This window comes from Nomascus leucogenys, chromosome X (genome assembly GCF_006542625.1).
Source record: "Nomascus leucogenys isolate Asia chromosome X, Asia_NLE_v1, whole genome shotgun sequence".
NCBI classification, from domain to species: domain Eukaryota; kingdom Metazoa; phylum Chordata; class Mammalia; order Primates; family Hylobatidae; genus Nomascus; species Nomascus leucogenys.
In genome coordinates this window covers 29,335,565-29,351,041 of record NC_044406.1, presented here as the reverse complement: position 1 = coordinate 29,351,041, position 15,477 = coordinate 29,335,565, and the positions used below count along the sequence as shown (strand labels likewise).

General features: G+C 39.4%; 1 protein-coding gene across 3 annotated transcripts in view; it reads left to right on the top strand.

Annotated features, from left to right (window-relative positions):
- Positions 1–2,405: 2,405 nt before the first annotated feature.
- The window catches only part of TAB3 (TGF-beta activated kinase 1 (MAP3K7) binding protein 3), a 61,444-nt gene continuing 48,372 nt past the window's right edge, over positions 2,406–15,477 (top strand). For all 3 annotated transcript variants that reach the window (XR_004028756.1, XM_030807318.1, XM_012500892.2), the window contains exon 1: positions 2,406–2,680. The gene's annotated coding sequence lies outside the window, so the exon portion shown is untranslated. The remainder of the gene's footprint in view (positions 2,681–15,477) is intronic.

Sequence of the window (15,477 nt, the reverse complement as noted above, 5' to 3'; positions counted from 1 at the left end):
AAGCCTAAGGGATGGAAAGAGAAGGGTTACACCTGCTTCCTTGACTCCAAGCTCCTCATCGGTGGTAGGATCCAACTGGGAGAGAGGACAAGATATAACTTCAAATAAGGTCTGGGTTTTGATAATTTTATGGGGCTTCTGGTTGTCCCCTCAATGTTTTTTTCCAAAGTCATGGAATGTTTAGCTAGTTACAGGACTGCTCAGAATAAGACCACATTTCAGTCTCCCTTGCAGGTAGATGCAGTAACGTGATTAAGTTCTGGCCAATGGGTTGTGAACATAAGTTGATGGTAACAACTTCTGGGTCATGCCCTTAAAGGAAATGGGTAGGCTTTCACACCCTTGATGACTGAAATGTGACGTCGTGCTGAGCCATTCTGGACCATGTAGACTAGGACAACAGTCTAGGAATGGTGGAGCAAGAAGACACAGGGAGACTAAACCGTGGCTCACTTTTTGGAACAGAGCTGCTGTATTAGTCCACTTTTGCCACGTAATAAGCAAAAGTCTCAGTGCCATGCTACAATAAGCATTTATTTCTCACTCATGGGTTTGTGAGTTGGCTGGGGCTGCTCTGCTTGGTCCAAAACCTGAACTTGAAGCAGGTTTTCTACAAATGTTTCAGCACGATGGGCCCCACTATGTGGGGTGTGTGATAGGAGTGAATGACCCCCTTTCTGACCACATCCAGCTTCCAAAATGAGTGGCTCTTGACACTGGAGCTGCTCTACTTCAGGATGTGGGTCAAGTTCAGCTCCAGTCCAGGTATCACATTCTCATCCCCAGGCTAGAGGGAGATTGGAAGCTCCCAGAGGGACATGAGAACTTCCTTCCCATAGCAGCAGTTGGATCCTTTGCAGTTTCCCCACACTTGCAGAGACAACGTTTTGAGCCCCACTCAGAGACACAAGCACCAGCAGATGCTGCTCCTTTCTCAGAGGTCTGAGTTTTACCTCCACAAGGCAACTCCTCTAAACATCTAAATTGTAATAATCCCAACCTCTTCCCTTCCTCCTCCTAGCTCTAGGCATAGTAGCTGCTTCCTGCAGTTGCTACCTCTGTGATACATTAAGAGTTCTCTCTGACCTTATCAGTTGCCTAATAATCAATTCTTGATATTAAATTCTCTTGGTTGAAATAATTGGGGTGGTTTGTTTCCTGCTATCACCCTGAGTGATTCACTGGACTAAATCCTATGCCCGTCAGACACCGCTCAAGAATTTTCTCTTTGGCTGGGCGCGGTGGCTCACCATCTGTAATCCCAGCACTTTGGGAGGCCAAGGTGGGCAGATCACCTGAGGTTAGGAGTTCGAGACCAGCCTGGTCAACAGGAGAAACCCTGTCTCTACCAAAACTAATCAGCTAGGCATGGTGGCACACACCTGTAGTCCCAGCTACTCGGGAGGCTGAGGCACGAGAATCACTTGAACCTGGGAGGCTGAGGTTGGAGTGAGCTGAGATCACACCACTGCACTCCAACCTAGGCAACAGAGTGAGACGCGGTCTCAAAAAAAAAAAAAAAAGGAATTTCCTCTTTGATGTATTTTATGATATCCTCCCCCCCATATCTGTCACTCCTCTCTGTACTCATTTCTGTCATAGAACTTACTGTGCTAAAGTGTCATCATTGTTTTTTCTCATTCATCTCCATCCCAGACCAATAGCTCCCTGAGATCACAGCATTTCCTCAGTAGCTGGCACATAGGAAACTGAACAACACACGTTTGAATGAATGAGCAAGAAAAAATAAAATAGGAAAAAGAATTATTAGTATCAGATGGCTCATGTAGCACCAAAAATGAAAGAGAAAGTTAGATGGTGATGTGGGAAACAGGAGGACTGTGGCTGCCAGCTGTGAGGCCATCTGCAAGCACAAAGCAAGAAGCTCTTGATTAATAATGTGAACCCATAACAGGATGAAGAAGGTGCAGCTGAGGCTTTGCACAGAATACTCGGTGACACAACCCATAAGGACAAGCAAAGGGTTGGAAGACTCCCGGGGACGCAAAAAGTGTGTTGGCCATTCGGGCTCCTGAGGGATGACCAAGCCTTAAGGGACGCCTCTCACTTGGTGCCTGGTCCTGCCAAGCCCTTTACTGGGTTTCTTGACTGGGTTTCATTACCCCGCCCCGCGCCACTAGTGGAAACAGGTAAAACCTGGAGAACTAGGTCCTACTTTAGGGGCCGTTCCGGGCATGCGTCATTACCCGCGCACGCAGGCGCAGTAACTTCCTCGGTAACTGGTACTGCCCATTTCCGATATGGGAAGCGTTTGCTCAGGCTTCCCTAACTTATCACCTTTCCTTTGGGACCCCGCCCTCCTGTTCCTGTGCGGGAAGCATCGCGAGATCGCCCTTGGCGGTACCCGGCGGCGCCATCTTTGTGCCTGGCGAGCGACGGCGCCCGACGGAAGCCCTGAAGCCAGAGCTTGCTTGCCAAGCTCTCGCTCAGACCGGATCTAGGAAATACGAGGCGGGCCTCGGTGGGAGGGACGCACTGAGGGAGGAGGGAGGAAAGGGGGCGGCGGCGGCGGCGGCTCACACCGGATCCCGGCCCCGCACGGCGCGTACCCTGGGGGTTCGGGCGGGGAAGCGGCGCCGGCCCGGACCCCCCGCGGGAGCAGGCGACGGGCGTGAGGGCGAGGCGGCGGCGGCGGCGGCCAGAGAGCAGCAGCCGCCTGGTGAGTGTCCGCGGGGAGGCCCGGCACCTGCCCGAGCGGGGACGTCGGGGGCGCCCCCGGGATCGTCCCAGTGACCCTGTGCCTGAGACGGTGGGCGTGTGCGCAACTGCGGGTGTCCCGGGGACTCAGCCCGGCCCGGGACTGCTGCTGACAGCGGGAACTGCGGGGCTGCCGGAGGTTTGCGCAGGGCCTGGCGCGTCCGCGCCCGCCCCAGACGCCCCGAGAGGCCGAGGGGAGAGGGAGTGGCTGGGGTGGGGTGTCGACTTGGTTGGCCTTGGTCCCCCAAACGGAGGGGACGATGCCCTTCCTCGCCGGACCCTAGGCATTGCGGAGAGTGAGCCTCTGTGAACCGGCTTTAAGCCCCCAGGAAGGTGTTTGAGGATGAGGACTAGCAGCACCAGCGTGGGGGCCGTTGAGGGTGTTGAGAGATGTGAAGGTTAGTAGCAGTATAGTAAGAATTGTTGGAGAGGAGGTTTACAGATGACTGTTGGTAGGCGTTGAGTAAGGAGAAAACACTGCTTTCCTTTAAAGATCACACAAGCAGTCCTCTGAGGTCCAACAACAGATTAGAGTTATTCCCAGTTGGAGTTCTGTAGTTTACTACCGTGTGCCATCTCATAAAGTGCTTAAAAGCAGGATTTGAAGGGTGAGGGACAGGTGAGGCATAAAGTAAGCTGCATAAAAAAATCCAAAGTTTGTTAATGTGTTAAAATTAACACTGTTAATGTGTTAAAGTGTAAAGCCTTCTGTTTCTACTGAAATGTAACTTATTTAAATTATTTAAGAAAACTTGCCACCTTTGGTCCAGACCGGGCTTGTCAGTTCGATGTGTTTCTTCAGTGACGTTTGTCAATCAGGCAGTCATTTTGGCATACAGTATATTTACTTCTGGTTTCTAAAAGAACAAGAATGAATGAGAAAAGGGAGCAGTTTGGCAGACTGAGCTTTCTTTGCGCACTTTTTCATTTTGAAAGGATAAGAGAATTTACTTTTTTCTTTGCTTTAGCAGTGATTTGCAGTAGTATACAAGAACACGTGGAAGAAGAAAGGTTTTTTTGAGGTGAGAGTTTAATTTTGCACAGTGTTAAATTATAAAGGGCCTCATCACCCATGGTAAGTTTTGTGATGGTGTGTTTTTATGAACACCGGAAGAATACAGGCACATACATATACATGCTTTTTAGTCAGTGTGTAATACGAATCTTTACAACCGTAGGGACAGCCCCCGCCCCCACTTGCTTACAACTGGCTTAATCAAGGGAAAGTTAGACTTCAGTGAAGGTAAATATTAAATATGTGATTTTCATGTTCACATCTGAAAGAACATAATCTGCATTCAATCACCCTGAATTTTCTTCCATATGTTTATGTGAAGGAGTCTTCTCCTCAATTATAGATACCACATTGTGTACAGTTTATTGGAGCAAACAGAGCTAACGTCGATTATATTCAGGCACTGGAAATCCTCACAGCTACCCTATGCTAAAGATAATGTTATCCCAATTGCACAGAACAATACTAACCTCCAGTATTCTTTGGCGACTTCCCTGAGGAGATTATATAGCTGGTAAATTGCAGAGCTAGAACTCAAACTCATGTAGGTCTGATTCTAGAGCGTGTGTTCTTTCACCATACTCTGCATAAGTTTTTGTGCTGACTGATACAAATTTTATGAAAATGGAAATTTGTGTTACAAAGAAACCTTTCAGTTCTGTTGGTAATCTTGAAAGCTTTCAGTGTCCTTGGCTCCAGATAATCTCAAGGTTTTTTTTTCTTTTCAGATGCATCCATTTTCTAGCGAGAGGTAACATTTGAGCTAGAAGTCTGCTGATCTGTAAAGAGATTCCTAATAGCTGGTAGTGACCTTTCTGAAATTCAGATATTTTCAGTAACTTTGCCTCTTGTGTCAGCATGCCCAAGATACTTCAAAGAACAAATATTTTGTTTATTCTGGTCCTGAATAGTATTTCAAATTACATTATTAAATGGCAACTATCTGTAGGGGTTTGAATTTGCTTTATCAGAGTTTGGAGGTACACATACACATCCCTGCCTTCTCCAGCAAGTGGAGTACTTGACAGCTGACCCTGTTTTTCTTCTCTTTAATAATTTGATACAAAGGTTTTGGACCCTATTCATGATTTGCAGAAAAGACGGCAGCTCTTCTGGGATCCACCATAATCTGCTATGGGGCAAGGGAATGAAAGACCTTAACAGGTTCCCAGGCAGTATCTGAGGTGTTGATGAAACAGCAGGAACATCTTGCCAGTGGTCACTTTTATCTCCCACTGGTCTCTGCTGTTGCATTTCTTATGTGCTGCAGAGCCTGCTCAAGAGAAGGGCTCCACATCTGAGTAGAGCTGAAGTGGAAAAACAGCCACAGAAATCAGAAAAAAAGGAGAAAAAGATACTAAATGTCTGGTAGTCATCCTCCACCAAGTCATTTGGTCAGGTTTAGCTGCCTAGTTAATTATCTCTGGCTGAAAGTTCTAGAAACGCTTTGAAATTTGGGGTTTGCTGCTTCATCTTTTAAGAAGTACATTGTTTGGGGGCCTTCAGTTAAATAGTCCTGTCTTCATGGAAACAGAAAAAGAAGTCCTGTGTTCCTCAGTACACATCAGCATGTGTGTGTATTATGTGGCTTTTGAGACTGTTTTAAATAATCCCTTGGCATCTTGATGGGCAATCTGTGGTCTGAATAAGTTTTTAAATATAGTTGTACTCCCAAGAAAGAGTTAAATAAAATATACTTCCTTACTTGTGAAAATAATTACTCATGGTATTTGGGCTATTTATTAGGGTGAAAAAAATCAACAAATGATAATGTAACTGAATGCTTACCAAGTAAATAAAGCCTTTCTGAAATGATTTATATTGCCACCGTATAAAGATAAAACACCAGGAAATTGCCTCATATCTACTTATAAGTTTATTTTCATACCTTCTATATAGTAAACCTCAAATTATTACCATGGCCACAAATATTTATTTCTCTAAAAGTGAAACGGACCTGATGAAATATTTGGAACTATCAAACTGAATTAATCCTAAATAAGAACATTTATTATAGTTTAATTCATGGACAGTTCTATTTGTCCAACTCTAACATCCTACTTCCCTCCCTGCTTCAAATTTCTCTACTTTCCATCCTCTCCTTCTGATGCTGTTCCTGCCATTTACCTGGCACCTTTAGTTTTCCATTGACACTGAAGTCTTTGATAGGGTGGCTGCTAACAAGGAAGGCACCAAAACTCCTCCAAGTCCCTTCTCCACGTTCCCGTGCTCTAGGTCAAGAGGGATGTGGATAAGACCTCTTAACCCACCCTGTTCTTTCTTGAAAAGGAGGATGAGAATAGCCAGAGTGAGGCAGGCACCGTCAAGACCCTCCAATGGTTTCTCCTCTTCTTTCCTCTCCTTAAGCACCAAGGAGGAAAGTTGGTAAAAGCCCACGTGCTGCAGGAACAGGCACTGTACACTCATCCTCTTCAGCAGCCCGCCGTCTTCGCACTGTTTCCTCACTCCTTTCAGCTGCCATCCCCAACCCCCCCATCCTTCTTTCCCAGTTGGTCTTGCCTTCCTCATCCCTGGATCTCCTCCCACCCAAGCTCAGCCTTTTTGCCCTCCTTCATAGTGGAAGCCGAGGTCTGTGGTCCTAGGGAAGCTCAGACTTCCAGTTATGGGAGGGAAGATTTCCTTTTTCTACCTCCAGGGCTAAATGGGTCAGGAGTAGTTGCTGTTATCCTAAGCTGGAATGCTAAATTGATTTTCCTGTAGAAACATTGCCCACACAGGTTCTGTGTTTTGTTATACTTCTGTAACCTTTTGGACATTTAGGCTTTTGTGAGCTGGCTTGGAAACCTAGCATATTGATCATTGTCTCCTGGAAAGGCAAAGTCTGAGTTTCAAATAGATGATTTTAAAAATCAGCTTGTGCTCCAGAAATTGTTGAGGGTTGCCTGCTTTTTGTTAATTATTCACTGAAATGGTAGGTATTAATAGTACACCTTTAGCTGTCCGGAATTAGATTTATGTGGATCAGATGGCTCTTGTGGGAGATAAACTGATAGGCTTTTTAGATTGTCAATGAAGAATTTCTAAATTTAGGCACATGTTTTGAAATAAAAATTTAAGTTAGTCCATCTCAGCCTAATATTGTCATTAAAGCAGGCAAATCTTGCAGTTTTGCTGAAAGAGCATAGTTTTGGTTTTTCATAAAAGGAATATCTTGTTCCCACCATGAATTACTGCTGATTTGAAACTTTTCAAAGGTATTGGACCTCTTGCGTTATTTTACCCTCGTTTATTTAGTGTAAACATGGGACAGTGTGTTTGTTTTACTTCAAGATTTTAAAATAAAGTGTTAGCGTGTTGAGGTTACATACTGTTACCACTGTTTGTGATGTTCAGACAATTAAGTGAAGGATTTGAAGGTGATAAAAACAAAGCTAAGTATATTTTAAATTTGTTTTCCATAAATGTGTTCAGTCTTATCTTGGTTGAAGGAAATACTCCTAATAAAGGGCAAGATGGGTTTTTTTTTTTTTTGGTTTCCAAACCACTCTTTCGTTTGAAAAATGACTGTCAGTAAGCACGCTGTGTTCATTTTAAGACTTTACCAAGTTATTTAATTACACACAGAGTGCAGAGGTTAAAAATATGATCTCTGGGGTAAAATGCTCAGATGTTCAGATCTGACACTAACTAGCTCTGTGTTCGTGGGCAAATTACTTAATCTCTGACCCGTTCCCTCATTTTTGAAGGGATAATGTGGTACCTACCTCATATAAGGATTAAATGAGCCAGAGGATGTATCGTATTTAAAACATGCCTAGCAATGGTGAATACTCAAAAAGAGTTAGTTCTTATTATTACGTTGTCGTCATCATTACTACTATTACTGTTATTACTTCAGCTACTTTCAAAGATGATACGCCTTCTGTTCTGGGGTGTGGGCATGAAAGATATATTTGTTTACCTGGTAGCAATTTTTTAATGCAGAGTTTATTTGAGAGGTTCAGGGAGAGAGCAGTATGTTAACTGCTGGGTACATCCGCAATTGGCCATAGTGCAGGAAATTCATAGAATATTAAGCTTATTTTTTTCAGTAATACCATTCATTTTGTTAGGTATAAAGAACTATGCCTTTTTGATGTTTGAGCAAAACTAGATTATTTGAGTAATTGCAATGTCTTTATTAAAATACAATTATCTTGGTATCTAAAGGCTAGAGTCTGTGCAGGGGGAGCCTCAATTTCTAATGATCCATTGGTAAGACTTTTTTTTAAGCAGCGCCATTTTCCCACAGAAAAATGTCACATAATAGTGTTCAGATTCCCAAGCCAGCCCAACATATCTGAATTTGAATACTGATAGTATTATAAAAACTAACTTTTATGTGTAACAGTGTCTCAGCAGGAACATGCACTGAGTACATCAAGTACTGAAAGATTATGAACACAATCTTGCAGATACAGCAGTAGGGCTATCTTCCTTTGCAGTCCTAGCAAGGACCGTCAAGCCTTGGGAAGAGAACTCTCTCCTCTGGTGGAGGCTGAGGGTAAGTAGTGGAGACTGGTCTCTAGAAGGCAGTAGCTTTTTTCTGGCTTGGCTCCTCAAAAGGCTGTATAGTATAGTGGTTAAGCGCATGGACTGTCCACTCAGAGTGCTTATCTTCAAATCTCTGTTCCATTACTTACAGAACTTCTCATCTGTAAAATGTAGATAAAAGTAGTGCCTCCCTTTTGGGGTTCTTGAGAGGATTAAATGTGTTAGTACATGTGTAGCGTTTAAAATAGCACCTGACCCATAAGTGAGTGCATAAGAAATGTTACGTATTTTTTAATTATTCAGCTTGACTGGTCTAAGATCTCTAGAATACCTTTGTCTGCTTGGCTGTCCACTGCCCACATATTTTGCACTAAATAGGATTCTTCTCTTTCCTTTCTACTGAGGAATGGTTTCAGACTTTTCATTCCTGCCTGAAGTATTTTTTAAGGGGTTTAGGGGGGGTTATTTTATTTTTTAATGTTGGAGAAATAGCATTCTTCTGTGAACCCACTCCATTTCCCCATTTAGGCCTTGTGTTGATGGAGATCATCATTTGAAGAAAGATATTGACTGTGGGCATTTAATTGAGTCAGAATTGAGGTACAAATTTCTCAACTTTTAGTAGTTTTTGCTAAGTCATTTCTTTTTAAATAAGCTTTTTATTTTGGAATAATTTTAGACTTACAATGAAGTTGCAAAGATTGTACAGAATTCCCATATACTCTTCACCCAAGTATATATAATCCTGGTACATTTGTCTAAACTAAGACATTAACATTGGTACATTATCGTTAGCGAGACTGTAGATTTTACTCGATTTTACCAGAATCTCACTAATGTCCTTTTGCTGTTCCAGGATACCATGTTGCACTTAGTTGTTAAGTCATTTTTAATTATTTGTTTTTATATCATGGAGACCTCCAGTTCTTTAGTGAATAGATTTCTGTGGCTATAAAACCATTTTCTGTTTTAGTTTTAAGTTTTCTGCACATACTCGAAGGCTAGGTGTTTCCTCTAGGGATGGCAAGTCCAGGGATTTATCTTGGCACTGAACTTTATAGGTTGAAATAAAAGGAGAGAGTCCTATTACAGTGGAAAGAACACTATGGTGATGGAGTGTAGGCTAAAGCATTTTTATGATTTAAAACTGTGTTTTCATGGGACTAAATGAGTTATTTTATGCACTATTCACTTTTGATGGATTTGATTTCAAAATGACAGGTCATTCTTCCTATTAAAAGTGTTAAGCATACTTCTTGGATATAGAAGCTAATTGAAATGAATTGGAGAATTTAATTTTTTAGTACTCATCATAGTTATGATTGATTTAATAAATTAATAGTATAATTTCAGTAATTTAGAACATTTGTTTATATGCACTTTTAGAAAATCCTTGGTTTTGATTTGTGGCAACAATCGAGTCTTTTTGTTTTTTTTCAGGGATACCATACGTAACAGGTGCCATTGTTACTCTAACTTTTCACACATGCCTTCAGTTTGATGTCAAAGTCATCATTTAGTGTAAACAGCAAGTTATCTGTTAGGCTGCACATCATGAACTTTACTTTTACAAAGTCTTTTATGCCACAGAAATAGCATTTGGTTATTAGTCATGGATGGCAAAGAAATTAATTTTGAGTTGTTTGGATAAAAATGTTTCAGTTGACTATAGTGGGTATTGAGAGACACTGCCAGTAAACAAACTCTCTTGGTAGGTGGAAATCCCCTAGAAGTTACAGAAAATTGGGAGGAGGTGAACTTAATTAAATAATTTGAATTGTTTAGACATATTCAGAGCTTCTTATGACCTTGAAGAAATCACTCAACTTCAAAAGACCTCGGTTTCTTCATTTGTAAAATTAGGGAGTTTGACTAGATGTGTAAATCTAGTTGTTAGTTAACTTCTAAGATGTAAAAACCCTCTCGTTTAACAAAAACCTACAAGATCAAGTTGCTTATCTGAAATCTTTATGAATCAACACTAGTCACTAAGTCTAGATATAAGTCAGTTTATCAATTGGGTTCAAATAGTTTCAAACCAATATTACTGTAAGTTTGAGAGTCACTAGTTGGTTTGACACCTGTTGTATATTTTTGGTAATTAGTATATTGCTTTTTAAAATTTGATTATCTGATTTTTGTGCTTTACCCTGAAGCAATGAACTTCAAACTTTTTTGTTCTCATATTCTCTAAACAATTTTGAAAAATGTACTCCTTTACAGTTAAAAAAAAAAAAAAACCTCTTACTGAAGCTTAATATGCAGAAAGTACACAGAAAGTACGGTAGTGAACAACTCAGTGAATTTTCACCAACTGAGCACACTTGTGTACTAGCACCCAGATCAAGAAATTCTTACTACCTTACCCCCCTCCACCCCCATCCCTGCATATTTTCCTAACTTTTAACACCACAGATTAGTTTTGCCTACTTTTGTACTTTATCTAAATGGACTCTTTTGTCTCTGACTTCTTTTATGCAACATTGTGAATTTGAGATGTATTTATATTGTATGTAGTTGTAGACTGTTCGTTCTCATTACTGTATACTATTCCACTGTATGAATAGATCATTATATATTATTGTTGAGGGATATGTAGGTAGATCTCAGTTTGTGGAGAATGTCTTTGTGACCTTGGAGTAGGCAAAAATTTCTTCAACAGGACTTTTCAAGAGTAATTATTTCTTTTACAGTTTAGATTGGATAAGGAATGGGAGAACTGGTTTATTGAAATATGAGCAGTTAAATTTTTTTTTAATATTAATATGTAGTTAAAAGTTAATATTCTCTAAATCTCAGGGAGAATGTTAGTATTTTTAACTAAATCTTCCAGGTAACAGGTTTGTGCTTTCATGACTATTTTGGGCGGAATTCCTTCAAAAATGTGTCATGTACTTCCTTGTCTTTTTGACTTGCCGATTTGTAGGAGTTTTTTACTATATGCTGGAAATGAGCCCTTGCTGGTTGTAAATATCTTCTCCCACTGTGTGGCATGCTTTTTCTATTTCATGGTATTCTCATAAGATTACCTCCAAGGTATTCTCTCATCTAGAAGCTTTATTGTTTTGGCTTTCACATATAGATCTAGCATATACCTGAAATTGATTTTTGTATTTTGTGTGAGGTAGGGGATAATGCTGTTTTTTCCTATATGGATAGCTAATTTTCCCAGCACACCATTTCCCTGCTATTGTCAGGAATCAAATGTCCATATATCTGTGGTTCTGTTTCTGTGCTTTCTGTTCTGTTCCTTTGGTCTGTTTGTCTCTACTTGTACTGATGCCACATTGTCTTGTTTATTATAGTTTTATCATAAAACTTGGTATCTAGTAGAACAAGTTCTTCCACATTGTCCTTCGAAAGCATCTTCGCTATTCTTGGCCCTTTGCACATTTCTTTGATTTTAATATCATCTTGTCATTTTCCACACACACCCACAAAACCTGTTGCTACTCTGATTGGAACTGCATGGAATCTAGAGATCAATTTGGGAAGAATTGACATCTTTATCATTTTCTAATTCATGAACATGATACATTACTCCATTTATTTAGGTCTTTAATTTCTTTCAGTAATGGTTGTGATTTTCTCCAGAAGATTGTTCACAACTTTTGAGAGTTTTATTTGTAGATATTTGATATTTTTTGATATTGTAAATGTTTATAGCCATTATTTTGTTTATATCTTTATACTGACCTTGTATCTAACAATTTTGCTAAACTTTTAGTCATATATCTTTAGAGTATGTATTTGATCTTTTACTATGTATTCAATCTTCTTATCTGCAAATAAAGTCTTGTTTCTTCCTTTCGAAATGTTATACTTTTGTTTCTTATCTTACTGTACTGGCTAGTATTTCTATTATAATGCGGAATAGAAGTAGTAATAGTGGCGCTATTGTCTTGTTTCCTTTCTTGAAAGGAAAACTTTGAACATTTCTCCATTAAATATGATGTTTACTTTAATTTTCTTCTAGCTATCATCAGATTAAGGAAGTTTCATTCTGTCCTTAGTTTGTTAGGAGCTTACATCATGAATAGATACTGGATTTTATCAAATGTTTTTCCTATTGTTAATATAACTATAGGATATTCCTCAAGTCAAATTATATTGATTGATTTCCTAATGCTAAATAAACTGCATTCCAGAAATAAACCTAGCATGGTCAACATCACATTTTCCTCTAATTTTACTTTGGAATTTTAGATCTTTGTTCGTGAGTGGGATTGGCCTGAAATTTTGTTTTTCTTGTACTGTCCTTGTCAGGCTTTAGTAGCCTTGTAAAATGAGCTAAGGAAGATACGCGCTTTTTGATTCTCTGGAAGAGTTTAGGTTAAGTTTGGTTTTATTTTTTCTTTAAATGCATGATAGATTTTAGCAGTGAAGCCATTTAGGCCTAGAATTTTCTTTGTGGGGAAAGCTTTTAATTACAGATGCAGTTTTAAAAATACTAATAGTATTCTTCAAGTGTTTGTTTTGTTAATATCTGCTTTTATATTCAGGTATATTTTATATACCTTTTTAGGAATTACTTTGCTCTTTTTCTTTCTAACTTCTTGAGATGGGTAGGTAGGTGTTTAACCCTTGTTTCCTTCCTGACATACATATTTAAAGCTATACATTTCATTTTCAAGTATTGCTTTACCTGCATCCCATCATTTTTGAGATGTAATATTTTCATTATTTCACAATATTTTAAAATTCCCACTGTAATTTCTTTTTTGATCCATGGGTTTTTTTAAAGTATATTTCTTAATTTCCAGTAATATGAGAATTTTCTAACTGTGTATTTTTTGTATTTTGTTTCTGGCTTTAACACATTTTCCTTAGAGAACTTTCTTTGAGTTATTTCAATCTTTTAAAATGCCCTGAGACTTACTTTATGGCTTAGCATGTGGACAGTTTTTGCAAATATGTAAGCACTCGAAAAGCATATATTCTGCAGTTACTGGATACAGCATTCTATATATGTCCATTGATCAAGTTTGGTAATTGTATTGTATCTCTGTCCCTACTAACTTTTTTGGTCTGCTTATTCTTTTAACTACTGAGAGAGATATCTTTTCTTTCTTTCTTTCTTTTTTTTTTTTTTTTTTTGAGATGGAGTCTTGCCCTGTTGCCCAGGCTGGAGTGTACAGTGGTGCGATCTCAGCTCACTGCAACCCCTGCCTCCCGGATTCAAGCAATTCTCCTGCCTCAGCCTCCCATGTAGCTGGGACTACAGGCACGTGCCACCACACCTGGCTAATTTTTGTAATTTTTGTATTTTTAGTAGAGACGGGGTTTCACCATGTTGACCAGACTGGTCTCGAACCTCAAATGATTCGCCTGCCTCAGCCTCCCAAAGTGCTAGGATTGCAGGCATGAACCACCACACCCAGCCAAGAGATGTCTTAAAATTTGCCCCTGAGATACTAAATGCATGTCTAATTCTCCGAGAAGTTTTGTCAACCTTTGCTTTATATATAATTTGAGTCCATGTTATCAACTGCATACAAATTTAGTTCGTTATATTGTTCTGGTGAACTAAGCATTTTATGACTATGAAGGGACTCTTTTTAACTCTAGTGATCCTTTTTCTTTGATTCTATTTTGTCTGAAACTAATATAGCAACACCATCTTTAATATAGCAATACCATCTTTATTTTAGCTAATGTTTGCATGATATATGTTTATCCTTTTACTTTTAACCTTTCTGTATTCTTAAGTTTTAGATGGGGCTCTTGAAAGCAACATATATTTGTAGATGTTTTTTTTAACCCAATCTGATAATTGTTCTTTTTTGAAACATTTGATTCATTTATACTTAATATAATTATTGACATTTTGGGGTTAAGTACAGCATTGCATTTTTATTCTACTAGCTCTGTATTTCTTTTTCCCCTTGTCTTTTATTTGACTATTTTTATATCTTTTTCCTTTATTACTTCAGATATCACTTATTCATTTTTATTCTTTTTGTGATTACCCTAGCATTTATAGCATGTATTCTTCACTTACCAAAGTCTAGTGTTAACTGATACTTACTTCTACCTTCCTCCTAGTTGAAGCAAGAATATTAAAGCACCTTAGTTCCATTTACCTACCTTGTGACATACATATTGTTGTCCTGTAATTTAATTTTCTGTATGTATTTTAAACCTTACAAGACATTATTTTATACAGTCAATATTCGTTTAGATTTCACATGCTTATTTGAACTTCATGGGTCTTCATTCCTCTCTCTATCTGTGACCTTCCATCTTGAGGCAGTTTTCTTTTGCTTCATTCTTAGTGAGGGTTTGCTGGAGATGAACTCTGTGTTTATTTGTCTGAGCCTGTATTTTAATTTTTTTCTTGAAGGATATTTTCTCCTCAGTGGAATACTAGGTTGGCAGTTGTTTTCTTCATGCTCCTTGGAGATACACAGTCTTTTAGCTGCCATTTTTGTTGTTGAAAATTAAGCTATCAATCTAACTGTTGCTTCTTTGAAAGTAATCTCCCCACCCCTGCCCCTGCTGCCCCTCCATCAGGATGCTTTAAAACTTTCCTTTGTCTGGTGGGAATTCATTGAGATTGTTACACATGTGGTTTGACAGGTTTCATAATTTTTGGAACATTTATTCAAATATTGCCTCTGCCCCATTCTGTCTCTTTTCCTTCTGGGATTCTGATTAACTCTTGGATATTAGACCTTTCTCACTGTATCTTGCATGTTTCTTACCCTCTCTTCATTCTGAGCGTTTTATTTTCCCCCGACCTATCTTTTGGTTCACTGTCTCAACAGTGTCTATTGGCTGTTAGACCTGTTTATTGAATTCTTAATTTCGGTTTTTGCATTTCTCAGTAATAAAATTATTCTTTGCTTCTTTTAAAAATCTGCTGTGTAGCCCGGGCAACATGGCAAAACCCCATCTCTACAAAAAAAAATACAAAAATTAGCTGGGCATGCTGGTGCATGCCTATAGTCTCAGCTACTCAGGAGACTGAGGTGGGAAGATCACCTGAGCCCCAGAGGTCAAGGCTGCAGTGAGCCGTGATCACGCCACCGCATTCCAGCCTGGGTGACAGAGCGAGACCCGGTCTCAAAAACACCCAAATTCTGCTGTGTCACATTTTATGATTTCTAGGTCATTGCTGAGATTTTTAAGTTTGGCTTTCATCTCCTTGAACATAGCAAGCATAATTTAAAATCCATGTCTGATAATTCCAATACTTGGAGTCCTTCTGAGTCTGTTCTGATCATCTTATCATGTTTCCTCGTGTGCCT